Consider the following 8,554-nt stretch of genomic DNA (forward strand, 5'->3'; position numbering starts at 1 on the left):
GTTCATAGATCGCTTGCTTAGCATGTGTGTCCCTGGGTTTGGTTCCCAGTTCCATTTAAAAAAAAAAAGACATTAAAAAGTATCTGCCCTACTCCTGTGTGGCCCTAAGACAAGTCATGCCTCCGTTTCTTCCACTGAAAAAAAATGCGCTGTGGTGAGGACGAGAAACGGTATGGGTTTAGTGCTGATTCCAGTACCTGCTGCTTGCTGGTCAGCTCTTTGCATGTCCGTGAGGTGTTTCTGTCATTGTTGATATGGGTTACCGCTGGGGGCTCCAAGACCCTCAGATCAGATGCTGGCTGTACCTCCCCTGTATCAGCCGACCCACCCGTCCAGGTTGCCAGGATGGAGGAGTACCAGTCAGGAGAGGCTGTGGCTGCCTAAGAGGGTGATCATTGAAGACAGGGCACCATGCTGATCAGCCAAACCCAGAGGAAGAGCGTCTAGAGCAGGGGATAGAGTGGGTGGCAGCTTAGCTAGGCAGCTGTGGTTGAGGCTGAGGCCTTGAAGGGACTCCAGTGTAGCTGGGAAAGAGATTCGCACCGTGATGGAGCTCAAACTCCACCCCAGGGCCAGGGCCAGCTAGCATGCCTTTCCCCTTCCCCCCTTGCACCTGGCGGGCCCATCCAGACACAAGGACGATCACAAGTCCCTATAGGTATGTGGGCCCCAGGGACCCTCCTTCTGATGGAAAGGTTTATTGACCTCCCCAAAAGCAGGGCCTCTGGCCCTGACCCCTAAGTGCCACCAAATTCCTGAATCCCCAGTCCTTAGAAAACAAGTCCCTTATCTCATTGTCTGGCTCCAGCCCTGCTGCTGGGAAGTGGGGGGTGGGATGGGGGGGGGGAGAGGAGTGGAGGCTCTGGGAAGGAAGAGAGATGAATAGGCTGGGAGCCTCCAGGAACTCACAGGGGAGCAGAGGGCAGGGGGGACAAAAGAGCAGATCCTGGGCACCTCCCAGTCATGGCAGAACCACAGAATGCCGCCCCCCCACACTTCCCAGGTTTCCAGGCTCTCCCAGTTGGCAGGGACCCAGGGCAATGGGAGAGGTTAGAGTCTAGGAACCCCCAACCAGGCCATACTGCCCACCCATCATCCACTGGGCCTTTGTCCTTCCAAAGCAGACCTGTCTCCCCAGAGAGGTAGTCTCTCCCTGGGGGCAGTGGGCACAGACAGTGTCCATCAGATGGATCCTCTTGCCCGGTCCCCACAGCACTTGTGCCAGCCCTGCCCTGGCTTGGCATGGCCTGGCAGCAGGGAGGGGGTAGGAGCAAGGGGGCTGGTTGAAAGAAGGTGGTACCTGTGAGCGTAGTGAGGTGTGTCTGGAGGAGGCCAACCAAGACCCAGCCTCTGGGAGGTTGTCTGGACCCCCTGTGTATGTACATGCATATCTGCGCGTATGTGTATCTGGTTGAAGCTGTGTGCACACAAGCACGAAGTATAGATTACATACACTGCGCAGATGTGTTTGAGTGGGTGGCTATGTATATAGGTATGAGATATGTCACGTGTGCTCATATATGTGTGTTACACATCTGTGTGATCGCATGTATAGGGTGGTATTATGTGTGTATCCATGTGTTGTGTATGTTCCCAGCTATGCTAAGATCAGAGTCACGCTGGTGGCAGCTGGGGACAAGCCGGAGCTCCTGGGCTGGGGTGAGAATCCTTCCATGGAGCCAGCCCCGCCCTGATCCCAGAGCTGACCTGTCCCTGCGTTCTCTACTGAGGGAGTGTGAGGTGCTACACCTCCTGCCTGCCTCTTGGTTTTTGTCAGTCATGGCGCTTGAACTCAGGGCCTGGGTGCTGTCCCTCAGCTCTTCAGCTCAAGGCGAGTGCTCTACCACTTGAGCCACAGTGCCACTTCCAGTTTTCTGGTGGTTTATTGGAGATAAGAGTCTCATGGACTTTCCTGCCTGGGCTGGCTTTGAACCTCGATCCTCAGATCTCAGCCTTCTGAGTAGCTAGGATTACAGGCGTGAGCCACCAGCACATTCTGGTTTTTTCTTTTTTTTTTTTTTTTTCATTTTTTTTGGGGGGCGTCCGGTCGTGGGGCCTGAACTCTGGGCCTGGGCGCTGTCCCTCAGCTCTTCAGCTCAAAGCGAGCGCTCTACCACTTGAGCTACAGCGCCACTTCCGATTTTCTGGTGGTTTATTGGAGATAGGAGTCTCACGGTCTCTCCTGCCCGGGCTGGCTTTGAACTGCGATCCTCAGATCTCAGCCTCCTGAGTAGCTAGGATTACAGGCGTGAGCCACCAGCGCCCGGCTTGCTTTTTTCTTTTTGCTTATGTGGTGCTGAGGAATGGAGCCCAGGGCCTCAGGCATGCAAGGCAAGCGCTCTACCGCTGAGCCACCTTCCCAGCCCACATTCTGGTTTTTTCACCACAGCTGGTGCTCTGACCCGGCTCTTTGGGCTCCTGCCTGGCTTGGCTGGTTCCTGACCTCTGGAGCCGCCCTGCTCACAACAGTCCACTGTACTGGCCACTGCCTCAGCCCTTGATGCTCTGGCCACCCTGGCTGGGTCTCTCCATACAGTTTCTGCCTCATTCATTCCTTGGGTCTGGTCCTTCTGGCTGGCTAGCAGCGCCTGGCCCGGGGCTCATAAATACCTCCTGAATGGCCTAGCACATTCCAAGAAGGCCCCATGGTGCACCATGCTATGACCTCAAGTCTCCTCAGCAGCACGGATGGAGAACAGGTGTTGGCCCTGCCTCGGAGGACAGTCCGGGGTCCTCAGGCTGGCCCCCACTCTGCCCTCTTTAACGTGGCGAGCCCTGGGCAGTGGGGAGGGACTGTGCAGGCTGGAGTCTCAGGATAGGAGCGTGAGTGGGTTGTTTCGCTCTCGCTGGCCCCCTGGCACCTGCCCAGGCAGGCGTGGGTTCTGGGCCGTGGGTACACACACACACACACACTCACTCGCGTGCTGGGTGAGTTCAGTGTGCACATTCCTGTAAGGCCGGGCTGCTGGCAGGAAGTGAGTAGCGGGTAGCAGTTGCTGGAAACCCGCGCTGGCCCTGCCAGAGAAAGGGACTCAGCAGATCGCAGCTGCAGATAGCGGTGGGTCTCAGTAAACACGTGTGTGCAGTGGGGGGGGAGGGGTCTTTCCCATCCCATCTGCTGGCCTGAGCCCTGGGCGTCAGGAGACAGCCATGCGTACCATCGTGGTCATTCCTGGCCTGTCACAGCAGTAAAAGGGAAGGGGCAGGGCCTGGGGGCCGTGCTGGGCATGGCAGTGGACGTGCATGGGCCCAGGTGGGAATCACCCCCAACTCAAGGCCACTCCTCTGACGGCACAGCAAAGGGTTCGCCCTGAAACAGCTCGTGAAACCCAGAGTGGGAGTCCCAGGGGAGAAGGGGAGAGAATGGGGGAAGGGAGAGTGAAGGCCAATGGGCCACACTCCTTCGGGCAGGTGAGGAGCAGGGGGCTGGGCTGACCGGCCACAGTGCGCTTCCAGTTCCGGGGGCTGCAGGGGCTGCCCTGCTGAAAGCACCCATCTACATGGTGGTGGCTCATGGTGGACGTCCTGGGACTGGACAGGGGGAGAGCTGTGCATGGCTGGATCCCAAGCCATTTTCTTTTTGTTGCAGTGCTGGGGAATGGAACCCAAGGCTTTAGGGATGCTGAGCAAGTTCTGTACAGCTGAGCTATGTCCCCAGCCCTGGGCTTCCTTGCTTTTTTTTTTTTTTGGTCAGTTGTGGGACTTGAACTCTGGGCCTGGGCGCTGTCCCTCAGCTCTTCAGCTCAAGAAGAGTGCTCTACCACAGTGCTAAACAGTGGTTTATTGGAGATAAGAGTCTCACAGACTTTCCTGCCCGGGCTGGCTTTGAACTGTGATCCTCAGATCTCAGCCTCCTGAGTATCTAGGATGACAGGTGTGAGCCAGCAGCACCGGGCTCCTCCACTCTTTCATCCTGAGATTTTAGTTCCTGCCTCCAGCAGGCATGAAATATCGTTTCCAACCACCAGGCCTTTCTTGCATTTGGATTTTTCTTTGATCAAGAGCCTGTCTGTGTCTTTTCTTGTTGACCAACCAGACTGAAGGCTTTTATTTTATTTTTGTGCAGTACTGGGGCTTGAACTCAGGGACTTTTTTTTTTTTTCTCAAGGCTAATGCTCTACCACTTGAGCCACAGCTCTACTTCTGGCTTTTTGCTGATTCACTGGAAGTAAGAGGCTCACAGACTTTCCTGCCCGGGCTGGCTTTGAACTGTGATCCTCAGATCTCAGCCTCCTGAGTCGCTAGGATGATGGGCGTGAGCCGCGCGTGGCCGCTGGCTCTGAGATTTGTTTATAAGTGCGTCCTGGAATCAGAGCCCCCTCGGCCCGTGACGTGTCTTTTCACTTGCCCCGTCTTGTGACGGACGGAGGTCCTCCACTTCTTTAGTCAATGGCACCTGTCTCCGCTGGAGAACTGTGCCCTGTGCGTGTAAGTGTGTGCGTGTGTTTGCCATTTCCCTATGCCTGCCTGGCTTTAGAGGACTTGGGCAGCACAGCGGGGGGGTCTCTCCCTAGGGAACCTCCACTCAATTCCCCTGCAGGGTCAAGCTGGGACTTGAAGGTGGCAGGTCTTGAAGAAACAGCAGGTGAGGGGGGCTTCAAGGGGGTGGATGGGGGGGCTGAGGGTCCCCAGGATGCCATGCCAGCCCAAGGGAATCAGAGGCAGCCTTGGCCAGCCTGTGAGCCTTGCGCCCCGGGTTTCACGAAGCCTGGGATATAACAGACCCTCCCCTCGCCCCCCTCACCCTCTGGCTGGGTTGGATTGTCTGGAAGCCCCTCCCCGGGCTGTGCAAGCCGAGCTTCCATGTGGGGGAGGGGTGTTGGAGGTGGTTCACTGGACACCCACATTTTGGGGTTCAGTGTGGTGGGGGACACAGGCGCTAAGGGCTTCCCAGGAAACTTGGGGGTCTGGGAGGTTAAGTGTGGAGTCTTTCTGGGTCCACGTGTTTCATAGTATGGCTGGCCGTGCCACTGGGGTCCCGGGACCCCTGGGGACAGCTGCCCCTGGGTTCTGGAGGTGGGCAAGCAGGAAGCAGCCAGCCTTCCAGGAACCCCAGCACTGCCAGTGGGAACCGGAGGACACACAGGGCCGGCGCCCCACTTCAAGGGCCTCCCTGGGAGACCTGGAGCCATGCATGGGCGCTGGGGTACAGGAGACTTGAGTCCCAGGGGTCCCCTGCAGAGCTCAAGAGACCCCCCTCCCTGCCTTCCCTTGCCAGCTGTGCCTCAGGCCTGCTTCCCCCCCCCCCCCCGCCCTGCTTCTCAAGTGACCCAGCTAGGCCTTTGCACCCTTCCCCTCACCTGCTCCAGCCCAGGCCGACAGCTGCACGGGTTAGTCTCTGACATAATTTACCGCTGCAGCTTCCTCCTCCTTCCAGTAACTTCTCTAACTTCAGGAGGCTTCTGATTAGGCAGCAAGACCTCTAATCTCTCAGATCGCGTTTACCGGCAATAGGCCGCTCACTTCCTGTTACTGGGCCTGGACTGAGGCACCAGGGTCAGCCATTGTGGGGCCCCTGTCCTGCTTCCGTGGCCGGCCAGGCAGGAGGACGGAGGGGTCACCGTGGCCACCTGGGGTGGGTCTGTCTGTACAGATGATGCGACCCAAGCATAGGCAGACTCTATACCCCCTGCCCCGGAGCTCAGGGTCTAGCCTTCACCCCGCCTGTCTGCTGAGGGATGATGGAGACCCGCCCTCAGGAAAGGACAGGAAGGTCTGGGGGTGCCAGGGACAGAAGCCATGGCTTTGGGTCTGGGCCCTGGAGAAGCAGAGTTCCAGGACTTGTCCACCCTGTCCACCCCGCGTGGGTCTCCCCAACTCGTCCTGCAGAATCTTGGCATCTCAGAGGCATGGGGGTCATGGGCAGGAATGGCCGCCACCCCTGATGGCCCCGCTCCACTCTGGCTGGTTTGTACTGGTGAGAAAGCGACGTGCACGCAATAGAAACAGCACTCTGTGGTTGATCTATGCCTAGACTGGTGATATGTAACCCAGTGCTCTCCCAAGATGGTGGGCTGTGGTCAGCCCTGAAGGGACGTGAAGGGAAGTGGCTCCCAACCAGCTCCCTCTAGATGCACTGTCCTGGATTAAGGGCATGCTTCACTTTGTTTTCAGTTCATGGTGCTTACTGTAACCTACTGGGCATCAAGTAGCATCCGTGATGGCTGCTCAGTGCCAAACACCTGCTGTATGCCGATACCCACTGTGCACCGATCACCTATCATAAGCCAATACCCACTGTGTGCTGATCACCTACTGTGTGCTACATACTTGTTATTCACTGAACACTTTCTATGTGCTGAACACCTACTGTATGCTACTCTCCTACTGGGTGCTGAAGACCTATTGTGCCTTGAATACCTCTAACGTGCGTCAAACCTACTGTGTACTAGACACTGCCCATGTGCTAACACTTAGTGTGTGCTGCATTCCTACTATGTGTCAAGCACCTCCCATGCACCGAATACTTCCTATGTGTTCTGTGTAGTTCATACCTATTCAGTGCTGAAAACCTACTGTGCACTATAGCTGCCAGCTCTCCACTCCATCGTTTGCCAAGCCAAGATGCAAACCTTGCTTACCTAGGGCTGATCAGCATCCACATTCCACACCCTGCGGAGGAAGTTCTGTTCTAGAAGGACCTCTCCCCACAACTCTTCTGTTACGTTGTACCCCCAGGGCCTGTTCCTGTCCCCTGCTCCATCCACAGCCAGGACGGTGTCCTCTTTCCTTGGCCATCCTGGAGAGATGGAAGGGACATGTTAGGCATCCAGCTTGCTCCTGGACGTGGATGCAGATCCAACGGCTGGGAGGGGGAGGGGGTGCTTCAGACTGGCCGCGGAGTGTGCCTGGGTGCTCTGTCTCTCATGCAGATTGGGCCTCTGCTCCATCCACAGCCAGAGGCGCTGCACGCGGGGGGCCTCGTATCTCGGGTGAGGAAGTAGGGCAGGAAAGAAGGTGCAATAACTCGCCAGTAGCACAGCCAGGTCGAAGCCCCTGCCTCAAGGTCTCTGCGTCCCCCTCCCTGTCCCCACCGGTCGTGCTTGCCCGCGGTGTGTGACAGGAGGCTCTGTCCAGCCTTCCTCCTCTTCTGCACTGGTCCAGTCTGTCTTCCAATCTCTTTCTCCTGGGAGCCTCCATGATGACCTCACTCCTGAGATAAACTGCCCTTCCACGTCTACACCTGCTGTTTACCTGTGGGGTGTGTGTGTGTGTGTGTGTGTGTGTGTGTGTGTGTGTGGAGGGCTGGATGTGTGTGTGTGTGCCAGTATTGACTGGGACTTGAACTCAGGGGACAGCTCTAGCAAAGACTGTCAGCACAGACCCTGGCAGGTCCTTGAGCAGGGGTGTGGCAGACCTAGTCTGGCTTTGCCGAGCCAGGCCCAGGCCGACCCTTCCAGGGAGGGAGGACCATCCCAGAAGCTTCAGCCTTCCCCCGCGGCCGGGGCTGTGCGCCCTGGCCAGGCCAGCGCTCAGGACAAACACTCCTTTGCAACCTGGCGCTCATTGCTCCACGAATCCGATGATGCTCACGGGGACCAGCCGGCTGCGGAGGGCAGCGCCCGGGCCGCCGCGCCCGGTGGGGTGGGCTCGGCAGCCGCGGTTCCCGGAATGGGGGTTAAACTTTTTTTTATTGTTGGCGACTGTGCAAGCGGTCTTAATTATTTATAGGCAGCACTTATCTGCCCCGAATGTCTTATCGAGATTCGGTGGATCCCAGGGCGGGGGGCCGGGCGCGGGGGTCCCGGAAGCCTGGGCGGCCGGGGACCGGAGGGCTCCCGTCGGCGGGCGGCGACCCGCCCGACGGCAGGTTCACCTGGAGCCGCCTCCTGGGCCTGCGGGGCCCGGCCGGCGGGGGGCGCCGCAGCCCGCGCCTGGCGGGGCCGGGAGCCTCGGGGGTCAGCGGGGACCCGGGAGGCCTTGGGAGGGGCCGGGTTCCCTGGCAGGGCTCACCACTTCGTGGAGTCGGGAGGAGCCTTCCCGCACCCGTTACAGATGGGGAAACTGAGGCGGCGGGCGTTACGGGCCCAGGGACCTCCAGCAGCGCGGGGATCGGCGCCTCCCGCCCCTGCGTTCCGGGCGGGACGTCCCTTCCCGGCCTCCCCGCCAGGTCCCCCAGTTTGGGCAGTGCCAGTTTGGCAGATTTCTGGAAGCGCCCTGGGGTCCCCTCTCCACACGCACCCTCCCCACCCCCCGGAACCCCTGGCCTCGCCGGCAGGGCCCGCGGGGGGCTCCACGGTCCCCCTGGGGGCCCCGGCCCCTCCCGGCCCCAGTGCGCTGGGCTCTGCGCGCCGCGGCGGGCGGCCGGGCGCGGGGGCGCGGCGCGGGGTGGGGGCGCGGGGTGGGGGCGCGGGGGGCGCGGCGCGGGGTGGGGGCGCGGGGGCGCGGCGCGGGGTGGGGGCGCGGGGGCGCGGCGCGGGGTGGGGGCGCGGGGGCGCGGCGCGGGGGCGCGGCGCGGGGTGGGGGCGCGGGGGCGCGGCGCGGGGGCGCGGCGCGGGGTGGGGGCGCGGGGGCGCGGCGCGGGGTGGGGGGCGCGGGGGCGCGGCGCGGGGTG

Source organism: Dipodomys spectabilis, unplaced genomic scaffold, assembly GCF_019054845.1.
Source record: "Dipodomys spectabilis isolate Male_0828 unplaced genomic scaffold, ASM1905484v1 ptg000379l, whole genome shotgun sequence".
Lineage (NCBI taxonomy): Eukaryota > Metazoa > Chordata > Mammalia > Rodentia > Heteromyidae > Dipodomys > Dipodomys spectabilis.